At 44.2% G+C, this 18,182-nt stretch overlaps 1 protein-coding gene and 1 long non-coding RNA gene across 3 annotated transcripts in view; one reads left to right on the top strand and one right to left on the bottom strand.

Moving 5' to 3' along the window:
• CUX1 (cut like homeobox 1) overlaps positions 1-18,182 on the bottom strand; it is a 358,099-nt gene that overhangs the window by 255,362 nt on the left and 84,555 nt on the right. The gene's annotated exons all lie outside the window — the stretch shown is intronic.
• Positions 6,387-7,172, top strand: LOC310633063. Its single transcript, XR_014490974.1, has 2 exons — positions 6,387-6,601; positions 6,780-7,172. It is a non-coding gene; the product is annotated as an uncharacterized lncRNA (long non-coding RNA).

Below are 18,182 nucleotides of genomic sequence, written 5' to 3'. Positions count from 1 at the left end.
ATAATGGATGATTTAAAAAAGGGGGGGTGGGGGGTGGAGAAGAATCAGCAGTATTGAAGTATATAGCCAGATTGGCTGTTCTTAACCTGAGTGTTCTATTGGTAAACATTATATGAAGAATTCCAGTTTCATTTGTCTCTTTGACCCTGCATAGTACATAGAAATCTTCTATTTCCATCTGCCTTTTCTTACAACAAAAAATAATTAAAAACTGTTTCTTCCTCCTTATGTTAAACTTTGTTTTGCAATTTTGCGTCAAACAAATTCAATCTTTTAACTTAAAAAAATTAACCACAACTGCTCAGTTTAATTACTATGTGATATACTGTGATGAAGTATACATGCTGCAAATTCCCATAATACAGGCAGCAGTCACTTGTGACCACAACTGAGCCCAAGTTTCTGTTGCTAAGCTTTGCCCCATTTTATGACCTTCCTTGCCACGGTTGTTAAGTGAATCACTGCAATCAATAAGTTAGTAACATGGTAAGTGAATCTGGCTTCCCCATTGACTTTGCTTGTCAGAAGGTCACAAAAGGGGATCACATGATCTTGGGAAAACAGCAACAATCATAAATATGAGCCAGTTGCCAAGCATCTGAATTTTGATCACATGACCATGGGGATGCTGCAAGACTCATGTGAAAAATGGTCATTAAGTCACTTTTTTTCAGTGCCATTGTAACTTTGAATGGTCACTAAATGAAAGGTTGTATGGCGAGGGCTACCTGTACTTCTGTAGAAGGAAATGTAGCTTTGCCTTCTCAGCAATTGCTCCCTGGAGGATGTTTGAGCACTTCTTTTGTGTAGGATCATACATTCTCCCATTACACTTTCTTCTTTGTTAGCTGGGGTATCACACTATGTCATTAGAAACCACAATTCTATCAATGGATAACATTTTGGAAACAGTGTTTATAACCTTCTATAATACTCCCTTCCAATGAAAGTAGCTTTCCATGGACTATTACTATGTTGCTCTTCCATTGTACAGGATTTTATTATGTCACTAACTGGAACAGCCTTTCTGTTCTTTATATATATAATCGATATAAAGCTTCTTTTTGGAACTCTGCACCTGTTTGGGGATTTCTTGGCCACGAAGACTGCACAATATAGGAGTTGAAGTTGAATGAATACAAAATGTTCCACTTTGGAGAGAATTTAACTAGCAAGGGCACAGTGCAATACTATTTAACAAGCAACGGCAACTTTGCAAAGAGGAAAAAAAATTGCAGGCAATTCTGGCAAAATGAAAAGATTTTTAGTAACTCTGGCAGTACAGCAATGGTAGTTTTTCAGAGCCAGCAACCCTGAACTTTAACAACAAAGCTAGAGGATAGCAAACATTCACAAATGAATTAGCTTTGAAGGCATCAGATGGCACCATCTGCAGACTTTTAGCAATTACAAATGAAGGCTGAGGTGCACAAAACAGAAATGAAGAAAATTTAAAGTGATGCTGTTAAGCTCCTGCTCAAACAGCAAGGAAAAGTTAATCTAGATCGGTCTGACAATATATTAAAGACAACAACACTAACCATCTTGGCGGCTAGGTTCCCTGTTTAATCTTCCAGAACATGAAGAATAATTATCTGAGCACATTTCGAAACTTTTCAAAAGAACAGGGTGTCCATTTTAAAAGCAGATTAAGGAATCTTAAGGGGTCTGATGGGAAACGGGGGTTCACAAGGAATCTTAAAAGTCCCATAATGAACAATCACAAGTTCAAAAGTTCTTAAAAGTCCCATAATGAATAATCACAAGTTCAAAATAAGTAAAACTGGTGCCGATCATGCAGCGGTGTCAAACTGCCGGCCCAAGGGCCGGACGCATCACGCGGAAGCCGTGCCCACCCCATTGCCGGCAATGGCAAAACAGTCCCGAGATGTCACGCAACGTCACGTGACGTCGCGAGTTTGATACGTCTGTGCGGATCAGGTATAAAAAACAGCATTCAAATAACTTTTGCACTGAACAATAACCAATGGCAATCCACGTGTTTCCCTAAAATTTGGTTCGGGTATATACAACAGACATGTCAAACACAAGGCCCGCGGGCCACAAACGGCCCGCCATATGATTGAATCCGGCCCGCACAACTCTCCCAGAAATTACAAAGGTCCGGCCCCCACCACCTTGGCGCCGGCCCGGCTGAGCACCTGCTCAGTAGGAGGCAAGTGCACGTGGGCTGGTGGAGCCCAGCAACATTTGCAGCTCGTTAGCCCCTCGACAGCTCATTGGCCAGAGCCCAGGCAGCCTCCTCCCAGTTCCAAAAAAAAAGTGGGACTAAAAAAATTCAATCGATCAATTCAAACTGCTCACAAAAAAAAAAACAACTCTCAAAGTTCGAATTGATTGAATGAACTTCTTTGGTTTGTGGGACTGCCAAACTTCTTTGCTTCTTTGGACTGCACGTGGAGTCAACGGAGGAAGAAACAGGAGGAGTGGGAAGGTGAGTGGGACCTTTTTCTACTTGCTGTCCAGGTGGGGGTGGACAGTCTCTGGTGAGGGGATGAGGCGCCCAGGAAGAAAGGCGGACTTGAGGAGGCCAGAGAAAGAGCTCTGTTACTTCTGCCGGCACGCTTTGGCATTTCATCTCCTCATTCGGGCGCTGCGGAGGGCGAGGCGAGGCGCCCGGCCCGATCCTGCAGCGCCCCAGCCCAGACACGCCTGCGGGAGGGGAGCCGAGCTGAGCTGTTAATTTCCCCGTTCGGGTGCTGCGGAGGGCGAGGTGAGGCGCCGGGCCCGATCCTGCAGCGCCCCAGCCCAGACACGCCTGCGGGAGGGGAGCTCAGCGGTTAATTTCCCCGTTCGGGCGCTGCGGAGGGCGAGGTGAGGCGCCGGGCCCGATCCTGCAGCGCCCCAGCCCAGACACGCCTGCGGGAGGGGAGCTCAGCGGTTAATTTCCCCGTTCGGGCGCTGCGGAGGGCGAGGTGAGGCGCCGGGCCCGATCCTGCAGCGCCCCAGCCCAGACACGCCTGCGGGAGGGGAGCCGAGCTGTTTCTTTCCCCGTTCGGGCGCTGCGGAGGGCGAGGCGAGGCGCCGGGCCCGATCCTGCAGCGCCCCAGCCCAGACACGCCTGCGGGAGGGGAGCCGAGCTGTTTCTTTCCCCGTTCGGGCGCTGCGGAGGGCGAGGCGAGGCGAGGCGCCCGGCCCGATCCTGCAGCGCCCCAGCCCAGACACACCTGCGGGAGGGGAGCTCAGCGGTTAATTTCCCCGTTCGGGCGCTGCGGAGGGCGAGGCAAGGCGCCCGGCCCGATCCTGCAGCGCCCCAGCCCAGACACGCCTGCGGGAGGGGAGCCGAGCTGTTTCTTTCCCCGTTCGGGCGCTGCGGAGGGCGAGGCGAGGCGAGGCGCCCGGCCCGATCCTGCAGCGCCCCAGCCCAGACACACCTGCGGGAGGGGAGCTCAGCGGTTAATTTCCCCGTTCGGGCGCTGCGGAGGGCGAGGCAAGGCGCCCGGCCCGATCCTGCAGCGCCCCAGCCCAGACACGCCTGCGGGAGGGGAGCCGAGCTGTTTCTTTCCCCGTTCGGGCGCTGCGGAGGGCGAGGTGAGGTGCCGGGCCCGATCCTGCAGCGCCCCAGCCCAGACACGCCTGCGGGAGCCGAGCTCAGCGGTTAATTTCCCCGTTCGGGCGCTGCGGAGGGCGAGGCGAGGCGCCCGGCCCGATCCTGCAGCGCCCCAGCCTAGACACACCTGCGGGAGGGGAGCTCAGCGGTTAATTTCCCCGTTCGGGCGCTGCGGAGGGCGAGGCAAGGCGCCCGGCCCGATCCTGCAGCGCCCCAGCCCAGACACGCCTGCGGGAGGGGAGCCGAGCTGTTTCTTTCCCCGTTCGGGCGCTGCGGAGGGCGAGGCGAGGCGAGGCGCCCGGCCCGATCCTGCAGCGCCCCAGCCCAGACACACCTGCGGGAGGGGAGCTCAGCGGTTAATTTCCCCGTTCGGGCGCTGCGGAGGGCGAGGCGAGGCGCCCGGCCCGATCCTGCAGCGCCCCAGCCTAGACACACCTGCGGGAGGGGAGCTCAGCGGTTAATTTCCCCGTTCGGGCGCTGCGGAGGGCGAGGTGAGGCGAGGTGCCCGGCCCGATCCTGCAGCGCCCCAACCCAGACACACCTGCGGGAGGGGAGCTCAGCGGTTAATTTCCCCGTTCGGGCGCTGCGGAGGGCGAGGCGAGGCGAGGCGCCCGGCCCGATCCTGCAGCGCCCCAGCCCAGACACGCCTGCGGGAGGGGAGCCGAGCTGTTTCTTTCCCCGTTCGGGCGCTGCGGAGGGCGAGGCGAGGCGCCCGGCCCGATCCTGCAGCGCCCCAGCCCAGACACGCCTGCGGGAGGGGAGCCGAGCTGTTTCTTTCCCCGTTCGGGCGCTGCGGAGGGCGAGGCGAGGCGCCCGGCCCGATCCTGCAGCGCCCCAGCCCAGACGCGCGCGCCCCTAGGAGCGGAGCCACTTCTGCAGAGCCACAAGAGTGAAGCAGCAGCCGCCCTCCTGCAATCTTGGGCAGTGCCCAGACTGGCTCCATCCCTCTTTCCTGGAGTTGCTTCTCCCCCTCCCCCGCATGTTCCCAGCCTGAATCACATGTCACTGGCCTCCTTTTCCGCGGACCATCCCTGCCAGTGCCCCCATGAGCCCCATCCCCTTGCCCCCTGGGTCCCCAAACCTCATTATGCTCAGTCTCTTGGTGGAAAATAAGTTGAAATCAATGGAGGGTTGCTTTGGGTCTCCCCCAAAGGACAGACTGACAGACCTTGAGAGAACTAATCAGCATTGCTTGCAAAAGCTAAATTTTGGATAGATATTTCAGGGATTTTGAACTCTATTTCTGGGCTTCATGGACATAGGAGAGTTGTTGGGAAAAAATGGAGCAAGTGGTTCCTTGTTTCCTATTTGGGAAAGCTGGATGTGTCTTGATTTCCCCCCCCCCCTTGCAAATATCAGAATCTGATCAGAAATGGAGGCTGAGTAGTCCTTGTGGCTGCTAGACCAGCTTCTGAGTGATGGTGGATTGCTGATTTTTTCCTCCATCCATACAGGATCTCTTGCATAAAACATATAATTTCAATTGTATCAAAGAGGGCTGCTTTCTTGCTTTCTCTCCACAGATGCTGTTATGTTGCTAAACCTACTCCAAACATCTAGACTTGCAGCATCTTAGGATACCTACCTAGTGTGCTCACAACTGCTTGCCTCACACAGTACCTGAGACTTTGAGCTTTCTGTCCAGTCTCATCCATATATTTATCTGCAGGGAAGAAGACCTGCGTGCCAATATTTAAATCCCCCAAAATGGCCAAACGGAAAGTGGACTTTGAAAAAAGATGCTTTCAAAAGAGGTGGGAGCCAGAGTACCTGTTTGTTGACATTGAAGATAAGGCTGTGTGCCTTGTTTGTGGAGCTACTGTGGCTGTATTTAAAGAGTATAACTTGAGACGGCACTATGAGACGAAGCATCAGGACAAGTACAAAAACTTGAACATGGAGCAGAAAGCACAGAAGGTGGAAGAGTTGAAAAAGAGCCTGATGTCACGGCAGCATATGTTCAGAAAAGCAAAATCACAAAGTGAAGCTGCTGTGAAAGCTAGTTTTATAGTAGCAGAAGAGATAGCCAAATCAGCCCGGCCATTTACAGAGGGGGAGTTTTTGAAGCACTGCATGATTAAAGTGTGCGAAGTCATGTGTCCAGACCAAAAGCAAGCTTTTTCAAACATAAGCCTAAGCAGAAATACTGTTGTTGATCGGATATGTGAGCTTGCCACTGATTTGCAAGGACAATTGGTTGAAAAGGGAAAAGAATTTATTGCTTATTCCCTTGCTGTGGATGAGAGCACTGACGTCTCTGACACAGCACAGCTGACAATCTTCATCCGTGGAGTGGACTCAGGTTTATGCATTACGGAGGAGCTTCTGGATATAACATCACTGCATGGCACTACCACAGGGAAGGACATATTTGAAGCAGTATCCAAAAGTATACATGACATGAAACTACCCTGGGACAAACTTATAGGACTCACAACAGATGGAGCACCTTCAATGTGCGGGGAAAAGAGTGGACTAGTAGGAAGGATGCGAGACAAAATGAAGAGTGAGAATTGCACAGGTGAGCTGACAGCATATCACTGCATTATACATCAAGAAACACTATGTGGCAAAGCCCTGAAAATGGACCATGTAATGCACACTGTAACAAAGACAGTTAACTTTATAAGAGCCAAAGGTTTAAATCACCGTCAATTTAAGACTTTTCTTGAAGAAATCAATTCTGAACTTGGTGATCTCCCTTATCACACAGAGGTGCGATGGCTAAGTCGAGGGAAAGTGCTCAACAGATTTTTTGAATTACGCATGGAAATTTGTCAGTTTCTTGAAAGCAAAGGAAAAGACTGCACAGAATTGAAGGATGAAAAGTGGCTGTGTGAATTAGCATTTCTATGTGACATTACTAATTATCTCAGTGCACTAAACCTACAGCTTCAGGGACGGGACCGTGTGATCACAGACATGTATGATGCTGTGAAAGCTTTTCAAGTAAAGCTGCGACTGTGGGAGACTCACATGCAGCAAGGAAACTTGAGTCACTTTCCCAGTTGCCAAACAATAAAAAACCAGGTCTCCACCACTGCCTTCTCAAATGCTGAGTTTGCTAATAAACTGAGCACACTTCAAATGGAGTTTACACGTCGCTTTGCTGATTTTGAAAAACAGAAATTCAGTTTTGGACTGCTCAGCAATCCATTTTCAGTTGAAGTGGAGAGTGCTCCTGTAAATATCCAGATGGAGTTGATAGAACTCCAATGTAACAGCACACTGAAGGGAAAGTACGATTCTGTAGGACCCGCACAGTTCACCAGGTTCATCCCTGAAACAATGCCCCAACTCCGCCTACAAGCTGCTCGAATGCTCTCCATGTTTGGGAGTACATACCTCTGTGAGCAACTTTTCTCTGTCATGAGGGTGAACAAAAGCGCACACAGAAGTCAGCTCACGGATGCACACCTCCACTCTATCCTGAGAGTATCCACCACTCAAAACCTATCCCCAAACGTGGATGAACTTGTAGCCAGGAAAAGATGCCAAACATCCAGTTCGGACAAAATGGCATGAGAACTAAAAAGCTTGTTTTTTTCTTTGTTTTAAATGTGTTTTTGCAGATTTATTTGAAATAAATAATTTATTTGTTCATATTTGAAATTTTATTCCTTTTTGCCCCACTCTTAGGCATAATACACTTCTGAACTAATATGATACAATGGTCCTACATGCAACTGGCCCTTTGAAGGCAACCATGATGCTTGATGTGGTGAAAGTTTCCAGGAAGCAGTTTCCTCCAACTTCTTCTGCCTTGAAAGATCTCTGGAGAGGAGCATGCAGGACTGGGAAGTGCTGCTCCCCTGCCTCCTCTTGCTCTCCAGAGATCTGTCAAGGCAGAAGAAGGAAACCCCCCCCCCACACACACACAAACACACACACACTTCAAGCTTGGAGACTAGGAGGCTATCTATATCTGAGCTAACAAACTACCAATCATGCCTGGGCTTGGGAAGAAGGCCCTTTCCATCCTCTGTGGATAAAAGCCCCTAAACGTGGAATATAGTGCGTGTGTATGTGCACATGCTTGGCTGCAGAAGTTTGGGGAGGTGAAGAGCTTGTGGGGCAATGACATGTCCCCACATCAAATTAGCCGGTGCAACTTGTTCTCTCCTGATCCAGGTATCTCGAGTCAGCTGCGCTGAGTGAGCAGCATTGAGATGGCCACGCCCACTTGGCCACACCCACTTGGCCACACCCACTTGGTCACGCCCACTTGGTCACACCCACCCGGCCCCCCGAGGGCAGCCATAATGCTGATGTGGCCCTCGATGAAATTGAGTTTGACACCCCTGATATACAAGAACAAAACAAGAACCAGACAGCTGATGCCCATGCATTTTATGAGCTTCTAGCTGCTCACTGTCTGGATTTTTATATAATTTCCTCACTACTCATAATGGACCCATTTTAAAAATGTGGAAGATGAGGGGAGGGAGAGGCAGAGAGGCTAAAATGACCATTATCTTGTATGCAGGGAATCTGAGGGGATAATATCAGGGAAATTATCATATAGTCCATTCTTTTCAATTCCCAGAATTTCAGCTTGGTCATTGAACAAGCTAAGGAATTCTGGGATATGAAGTGGCACATCTGAAGGGCACCAAGGATGATGATGACTGATCACAATCTAAGCTATGACCCAGTTTGTTCAAGAACTAGATAATCTTCCTCGGTGTCCTCCAGATGTTTGAATTACAACTGATCATACTAGCTGGGGACTGTAGTTTCAATAAAACTGGAAGATACAGTGTTAGAGTAGACTGTTTTAGCTAAGACAATATCTATTCCCATACGCAAAAGGAAGTTGTCAATATTGGTCTATCTTATATTACTATTGCCATTTTAAGGATAATAATATATCCTTAAAATGGCAATAGTAGAATATAACAGAATATTCAGATACCACTGTTTCAAATATAACATTTAAATGTGAGAGAATCAACAACCACTTTAGAGGTTTAATTTATCACTGGCTCATTTTCATTTTTCAAAAAAATCTTCTCCAAGTCTGTTGCCATGCCTGTTTGTCACAGATACATAAATATATTTTTAGCTCCAGAGCCTGCAAATAGGGGGTAGTAGGTGGAGAGCACAATGGGAGGAGGGAGAGAATATAAAGAATGATTGAAAGCCATGCATCTTGATGCATATTTTACTGAAGCCAGTATAGGGAAAAAAAAGTTTCACCGTACAATATTTATGAAAGGAAGAGAGAGTACAATATCTATCATTCACTTGAACCAAATGAAAATTTCACCAGTAAATATAGATTGTTACAAGAGGAGAATCAAGTCCTTCCTAGGAGTAGAATAAAATCTCAACATAATTTCTAGAATGTAGTTGATTTTCATACACAGCAAAATACAGTAACATGTTTACTTAATACAGTGTTCTTGTTTTTGTTAGCAATCTATGATCACTTTTTGAAATAAGAATATTTGACTTTACATTTGTTTAAAATATCCTAGCATCCAGCCCATATTCCTAACACCACCATCCCCAAATATGGAACTATCCTTTATACTGGAGTCTATAACTGTGGCGGCGAACCTACAGCACGGGTGTCACAGGTGGCACGCAGAGCCCTCTCTGTGGGCACGCACACCCTTGCCCCAGTCCTAGGCCTCCCACTGGGTTTTATAAAACCTTTTCGCCTTAGGCCTCCGCCTCCATGTGCAAAAAAAAAAGGCTCAATCAATCTATTTCGACTTCTCACGAGAAAAAAAAAGATCTTGCAAAGTTGGAATTGAACTTTTTAGTCCCACCCAGTCTGCCGTTACTACCGCAGCCACGCCCACCCAATGGGCCACATCCACCCAGTGGGCCACATCCACCCAGTGGGCCACGCCCACCCGGCACCCGACAAAACGTAAGTGGGTTTTGGGTTGCCGTTTGGGCACTCGGTCTCTAAAAGGTTCACCATCACTGGCCTATAACATCGTGGCCAAACTGGACCTACTTCTCATTTGCCAGTGCTTGTGGCAATTCTCTGTAAACCCCACCGTGGATCCTTTCAACATGAATGTTAAGATTCTTGCCTTTACCGAGGCTATCCATAAGCTTTGCCACCACCCTCTCTTATTTCTAACAAAAGTTCTGGTCCTTGGCACTAGGCATTCATTCTTTAAGCACTGGCAACCCCAGACATATCAAAGTCTCTTTGCATTTTTAAATTCTGCCATTTGGATTTCTTGTCTCCCCCACAATTAAATCTGGAGCTTTCTTAAATAAATAAATGTGATGGGCAGTTGCAGACCAGGGCTTACTTTGGAAGCATGCCGGCTGTCCAGAAAAAGGACAAAAAGTAAGCAGGAATATCATACTGAGGGAGGGAGTTTAGAAAATAATATGGAGGGGCCATTCTAGTAAATTGGTGTTGTGGTTAGATCCCTCATAGCATTCACTTTATGAATGAGCAAGCTCCCCACCAGCACCCACAGTATGTATGTATGTATGTATGTATGTATGTATTTATTTATTTCGATTTATATACCGCCCTTTTCCTGAGGGACTCAGGGCGGTTTACAGGGCAGATTAAAACAATACAATATATATAAGTTAAAATAAAAATTAGATAGCCCCCCAAAAATAAAAAAATAAAACCTTAAAAACCCTCAGTCCAGGCCAGCAAGCTTCAATAGCCAAGTCTTTAGGACCCGGCGAAACGAGTGAAGGTCGGGGGCCATCCGGAGTTCCACCGGCAGTTGATTCCAAAGGGCAGGCATGCCCACTGAGAATGCTCTCCCCCTGGGGGCCACCAGCCGGCACTCCCTGACCGGCGGCACCCTGGGGAGACCCTCCCTGTGGGAGCGCACAGGACGATGGGAAGTTGATGCTGGCTGCAGGAGCTCCCGAAGATAGTCCGGACCCATGCCATTTAAGGCTTTATAGGTCATCGCCAGCACTCTCAACATTTCAAATATGCTCACTTGGGTCCTTTTTCTTCTGTTTCTTCTTTTGTTTTTTGTTTTTGTTTTTGTTTTTGGTGATAGTTCCACCCCTATCGATATGGAGACTTCAAACTCCTGGGGGCAGACGGCGACCTGTGTTTTCCTCCTCAGAGTACTCTGTCAAGGGTCACAGATAGTGTCAATTCTATATGAATATAATAATACCCACTGAACTAAGTCTAAATACCCTTTCAGTTACTGCGACACAGCACAAGCCGTAATAAGAGAGAACAGCATGTGTGTCAATCTCAAAATTAGAGATGAAAAAGAGCAGCATAACCTCGGGGTCTCTAGTGCTTCTCTCTGAATCACTACAATTACCAACCATTTTCAGAAAATTCTCATCAACCAATTTCATGTAGCCAAAATAATGGAAGCAAATATCACAAATAGAATAGGGCACAAATGGTAATTTTACTTACGGGATGTTGGGGCTTGCCATTTCCAATTAGCAGGAACTGTGAAGTGGGCATTACTGGCAATGTGAATATAGTAATTGGGGTTGATTTCATGGCGCCTGGCCAAATCTGGCTGACTAGCGCCTTGGCGAGTTAATTATAGCTCTCATCACAGAGCGGGGATACTTTGCTGTGAAGCTGAACATAACTGAACAGCAAGACTATAACAAAACAACCTTGATGTGTCATGGTGGCAAGTAGTGTGTGTGTGTGTGTGTGTGTGTGTGTGTGTGTGTGTGTGTGTGTGCGCGCGGGCACATTTTGTTCAAAAGTTGCAAAAGGAAGAGCACTCTTGACAAAGTCTGCCAGTTTCCATTGCTACATAGATTAGCAAGTACCTCCTCCCCAAATGACATTTGAAATAATCAAGAAGCTATTAAACTCATAATTTAATACTTATAACCAAGATGCTTGGACAAAAGTTAACATTTGTGATGAATAATGCTCAATGTATTGACCTTAAGTCTCAAGATTTACTGTACTGTTCCAGTTCACTACATGGTACAGTCCAATTCTAGTCTTCTTTTTACTTACTGGAAGATTTACTTGGAAGTAAGATTAATATACACAGCATGCTTAATGGATTTGTTGATTACAACTTGCTGCTAATGTTTTTCTTCCAAGAGAAAAGGTGCACAGATGTAGTCAAATATGTAACTTTGGAAATATTTAAATACCATGAGGACAGAATAAAAGCATGACACAATATCTGACATACAATAATGTACAAATTACACAGATTGCCTAAAATATTTATAGCCATTATTTTTGGTGTAAATTTTCAATACCTCATCACACTTTTAACAGCTACATTTATTAAGTATATAAATGTTTCCATGGGCACGATATATGTATATCATATATCTACATTTATTAAAGCTGACAAGAATTACATGAAATTAAAACTAAAGAAATACACAGAGCTAGCTTTTGTAGATTAATTTGTTTTGTTATTAAAAATGTTAATTAAAAATTTAAATTTTGTAAAAGAAAGTTTCTTTATCTGGAATATTTTTGCTGTTTTTAAATTGTCCTAATACATAGAATTTTATTCCACTGGTGTTGGTTCTCTCACACACATTCCACACACGGTACAGAATCATGATCTGTAAGCCATGCACTTTTCTTACTGTTCATTCTCCTTGCTCCTAGCTAGAGGCTATCAGAAGCTCTGGGTAGGGACAGTGGGCACCAAAGAGTTAAACCCAAATTGCATTGGGGAACGGCCCCCATTTTTAAAAAAATCATTTAGCTTCCCTGGGGGAACATTTTTACTCCAAAAGCTATTGTGCATAACATGGGATGATTGTCATACTTACAAAGATTCTCTCTCTCTCTCTCTCTCTCTCTCTCTCTCTCTCTCTCTCTCTCTCTCTCTCTCTCTCTCTCTCCCTCCCTCCCTCCCTCCCTCCCTCCCTCCCTCCCTGTGTGTGTGTGTACACACATGGACACATGTAGGGGAAAGAGGAAGGGAGAGAAAGAGAATAGTTATACATGAAATGTGAGGGTATTCAAATGAAAGAGGCAGTTTTTAATTCTGGGAATATGACAGTGTCAGTCTTGAGGCATCAATCTTTTTAAAAATTTTGTCTTGATCATTACGCAGATTTTTAGGATCAGCTATCAACAATGGAGCTGGCAGTCCAGAAATATGCTGCAGATTAGAATTTGGTAAAGGAAGTCACAAGGCCCTGGAAAAGGGTATTTAGATACTCTGATGTATCTATGCCTACAAAATCGGAATTGTTCAGGGGTTAGGGTTTTCCTGCGATACTCTGTGACAGTGAACTTTGAAGGAGCAGGACAAGGGAAAAAACAATGAATTGATGCTTTTGCGGTTTAGTGTTGGACTACACTATTTCATGGATAAACAAGTAAACAAAGAATGGGTCACAGAACCAATCCGCAGTTCTCATGAAACATGCAAACAAATAAGCAGGTTGAAATGATCGTGTTTTTGACCATTAGGCAAAGACCCAGTTCCCTTTAGAAGTCCATGCCGCTGAGAAAGGTGGAAGGAAAGAACAGAAGATGACAACCAGCAGCAACATGGATGATAGACTCAACTGCAGTAGAGATGGGTGCAACAATGCTGGGAAAACTGAAGGGGCAGATTGGGGATAGATCATGCTGGAGAAGGCTTATTTATGTGGCCACTAGGAGTTAAAGTTGACTTGATGGCACATAAAAATAAAATACACTAGAGCAGGGGTAGGCAACCTCGGCTCTTTTATGACTCATGGACTTCAGCTATGCTGACTCAGGAATTCTGGGAGTTGAAGTCCATGAGTCATAAAAGAGCCGAGGTTGCCTACCCCTGCACTAGAGAGATAGATATACTCTCTCCCTCTCCCCCCACTCTCTCTCTCAGACACACACACACACAAAACCTGTTACCATTTACAATCAACTCCAAAAGTTAGCCTTCCAAATGGTAAGATTTGCATTCGCTGTCCCCCGAAGTTTAATGTGAATGATTTCCAAAAAAAATAGAACATTTCAAAACCCTGAACTCACAGAGACACAAAGTCTCGAGTGTTATCATTTAATAATGAGTCAACAGATTTAGCATTTAGCGTCTTTGAGGTTTTAATTCACTACATTGTTAAGCTATATTCCCTGGAATAAAAGTAAAATGACTAATTCAGAGATACTCAGGGTAGCCATCTATTTCCTCTGAATTAGTTATATTAAGTACATTCTACTCAAATACTGGATTATCAAAAATTATAGTTTGAAAACTTGCAAATGCAACTGTCTAAAAAAAATTAATAACCTGTGTTTGCTGATGCTAACAGCCTTGCTGCCACATTCTGTGCCACCTACAGTATTTCCGTTGCCAAGAGAAAAAACTAAATGGAAGGCTAGAATGGAGAGGACACACCATCCCTTTCCAGGAATAGTCACAACTGCCAGACAAAGCACAGCTGGAGAATGTACTCTGCATCACTAAGACTCAGTACAGAAATTAATCCCAGATTTCATGAAGCCTGTTCCCTTGTTCCTTCAGGGGAAATGCAACTCCATCCAGAATCAAAAACCTAATTCTGTATTTCTATGTTGTCAGTCCACAGTACCTCTAATCCACTGGCCCTCATCAAGCCCATTAAAGCCCTGGTCCAAAATCCTCACCGAACTCTGATGATAAAGCTCCTTATCATCTGCATACAGAGGCAACCAACTCTAAACTTTCTAATGTCGTTTCACAGCAGCTTTATATGCAGATATTAAAAAACAAGGGTGGCAGAAAAGGTTCCTGCAGCTATGGGAATGAATAGAAATCCCCAGAGCTCAAGTTTGCAATTGACCATGGAAATACAGTAGGATTATAACCATAGAGCCCAAGGTAATATGACACTGTGGTCAATGCTATCAAAAGCCACCAAGAGATCGAGGAGAACCAGCAGAGTTGTGGTCTCTCGGTCATCCCCTCAGAACAGATAATCTGTCAGAATGACTAAGAAAGTTTCAGTGCCTAAGTAACTCTGAAATCTGACTGGGATATGTCCAGACAATCCATCCCCTCAAAGAATACAGAAAGCTGATCAGCCTTCATCCTCTCCAGTCCAAGAAGGAGATAGACGAAAGAGATGGTGTTAGACTTCCAGAGAAAAAAGGAGGAACCTTCCCCACTTTACATCGGGGAGGACTGTGTAGAGAGAGTTTCCTTCTTTAAATTTCTGGGAGACTACCTCTGTGAAGATCTGACCTGGAAAGTTAACACAACCCAGGTGGCTAGAAAGGCCCAACAGAGGCTTCACTTTCTTAGGGTCTTGCAGAAGAACAGGGTAGAACAACGGCTTATGATCCTCTTTTACCGGTCTACTATAGAGAGCGTCCTCTCGTATGGTATTGTGGTTTGGTATGCTGGTCTGACAGCCGCGGATAGGAAAGTATTACAGAGGGTAGTGAGCACAGCACAAGACATTGTGGGCTGTTCCCTGACACCACTGGATGACATTGCCAGGGCTCATTGCCTTGGAAGAGTGAGGAAGATTCTCAGGGATGACTCACACCCTGGACGGTATCTCTTTACTCTCCTATCATCCGGTAGGAGATATAGGAATATAGCCAGCCGTACCAACAGGCTGAAAAATAGCTTTTATCCGTGGGCTGTTAGGCTTTTAAATGGGACATAATCTTATGCAGAATTGACTTGGGAGGCCGGTGTGTGGTGTAGTTGGTTCACATGGTGTGGTAGGATGGAGGGTTTGTTGTCACTGTGTGTTGGGGGGAGAGAGCACGGGGGGAGGCTCAGCTAATCTCAATGTACACATGTTGTACTTTGACAATAAAGGTTTATTTTTATTATTATTTGCAGTTCAGCAATAGTTTCCAAGTACCTCCAGGTCCAGTAAGTCATCTTTAGAAGAAGGTCCATGTACCATCATTTTACGTCAGACAAGAATCCCCCTGCCCTGAATGAGATCTTGTCCATCCCTGAACCACCCCATTAGTGCCCTTCTGCTAGGCCATAATAGCATAGACAGGCAACAATCAAGATACATGCCACAGGCATTCATCAAATAATGCACAACTCATTCTAGTAGTGTTAACAACCAGTAAAGAGATTGATATAGACCTTATTTCACAGTACTACTTGTTTACTGCAGAATTCAAGATCAAATATCCAACCCCAAAATACACATTAATTCTAAAACTACCAGCTTAGAATAGAGTTGTTTAACATTGCTAGTTAAGAGGTGATCTTTCAAGCATGTGTCCTTATATTTGCAGCACTGTGTACTTTCTTTTAATAGCACTGATAAATTCAGAGTGCTCTAGGCACCTCTATTCTGTTTACAGTAGGGTGGGAAATTTTAGATGTTTATTATATTCAAAAAGGGATTTGCTTGAGGGCTGCAATGTTCTAGTGTGTACTGCAGACTGTCAAATAGGTCAAATTTTCACATACCTGATATAGTTACTAATTCATCATATTTTAGCCTCCCCTTGATGACTTCCCTTTACACCCTGCTGTCAACAAACTGGGTAGGAAGGGGGGGTTGTTCAATATTGCAGGCAAAATGTTCCAAGACTTTCAAAACTAGCTTACTGAGTCAAAATATTACTTAATCATATAAGAAAATTGTCCAGTTCTACTCTACATTCATGGCATGTAGTGTCTCTTTAAAAGCTGTTCAATTTTTCCCCCAGAATATATTCTTAAAGATAAAAATGCTGTGAATAATTGCTAAGCACATTGATTTGTGCTTTCGATTGTAAGCCGCCCTGAGTCTTCGGAGAAGGGCGGGATATAAATGGGATTAAAATAAAAATAAATAAATAAATTTGGATTTTCTAAATTGGAAATACAGGTTGTTTAGTACTCTAATTTATTAGTTTACATCAATAATTTTCTACGTTCAAATTAAGTTACCAGGATTAACAGATTAGTAAGAAACAGAACTATAAAAGAAATAAATAATTAACATTAGCAGTAATTAAAAACGTGGGAAAACAAAAATATTTTTGCATGCTGTCTAAATAAAAAAACTAATTGAGATTGACAACCTGGGAAGGAGCCATTCCTGAAAAGATTTTTATCTACTACACTTAAGTAGGATTAAAGATGCATGTAAGATCAATTAATATGTCTACATTAAATCCAATAATTTTATTATAGCCATAAGGCCAGACAAGAGGGACATAAAACATACAAAAATGTCAATTTACATGTAGTAAGTATAACTTTAGGATATACTGTATAAAAAGAAATAAGAATGAAAGGTAAAATATAAAAGTACAAAAATAAAAATACTATAGTGACAGGATAAAGTAACATAAAATGAAATTAAGTAGATGAAAATCAAAATCTTTTAAGTACAAGTAATGTGAATAGCACATACTGAGGCACAAAAGTGAGGAACCTGGGAAGATATTCTTATCAGATAAAAGGAGCAAAAAATAGAAGTTGAGCTCTCTCTACAGAAATGTCTTGAGGATGGGATAGATGTGACTCATCCTGGAGTTCCTATAAAAGGAACAAAGGATCAAATGGCTCAAAGACTCTATTGATCTATACCCACATGTGCACAGGCACTTAGAATCTAAAGAGGACTTCCGGACAACGTGTCAAGTTTAACTAATGTAAAAGCCCTACAAAATTTCAATATTGATAATAGATAACAAATTATAGGGTTAGGGTTAAATTAAATTGAAAGCCCATGTCCCCATATTCTTTTTTTTTATTGAAAAGTTTTATCATACATTTTATCTTTAACAATCCCCCCTACCCCTCCCCTATCCCTCCCTCCCTACCCCTCCCCCCCTCCCCTCCCCCCCCCCCCCCGACTTCCCAGAGCTAAGTACAAGGTATAAAAAACCAAAAAAAAACCCATCATAAACATCCATATGCTAAAAACCATAAACTCTGAGATCTATCTCTCTCTAGCTCATATAGGATAACTACAAACACTATTAATATAAGATATATAAAAAAGAGAAAAGAGAAAAAAAAAGGAGAAAAAAAAAGGAAGACTTATTCAAATGCTACATGAAACTTCTTAGTCCCATATTTGTTCTGGATATACTCAATCCATTTTCTCCACTCCATAACATAACGTTCTTGCGAGTGATCTTTCAAATAAGCTGAGATCTTTGCCATCTCTGCCAGGTCATGTCCCCATATTCTTGTTCGAGTGTATTTATAAGGAGCAGAAGCTTTCCAGTGAAAAACCCAGTAACTGGACTTTGTCAATAGTTTTCTTAAGCCACCTTCATTTAAAGCAGTGCCTTATAAAGAAGAAGATTAATTTTACCCCAAAATTTGTTGACTAAAAACCAAAGTTTAGCTTCCAAAGAAACCAAATCATTTCCAAACAGAAAAAGGCATTCTTAATACATTTTGGAGCTGCATGAATGGGTCTAACAAAGAGTATTGAATTAAATAAGAGAGCAGATTTGAGTACCATAGTGAAGATAAGGAATAGCGTTGGCCAAGAAAACTTTACCGGTTACCGGGATACGAGTTCTCTTTGATTAAAAAAACATTGAGAACTGCTATGAAGCTACGGTCTTGTTTATTTATCAAATTTATATAGCCACCCATCTCACAAGAAATGTGCACTGGGCCGTGTACAACAATCAACAAAAACTATGCATAAATAAAGAAACAAATATAAAAAGCAACATTAAAACAGTCACCTTGAAGTGCGAGATGGGCAACATATAAATTTAATAAAATAATAA

Source organism: Vipera ursinii (assembly GCF_947247035.1).
Source record: "Vipera ursinii genome assembly, chromosome: 1".
In the NCBI taxonomy this organism is placed as follows: domain Eukaryota; kingdom Metazoa; phylum Chordata; class Lepidosauria; order Squamata; family Viperidae; genus Vipera; species Vipera ursinii.
Note: the sequence above shows the minus strand (reverse complement) of the source record. Positions and strands in the feature narration are given on the sequence as shown.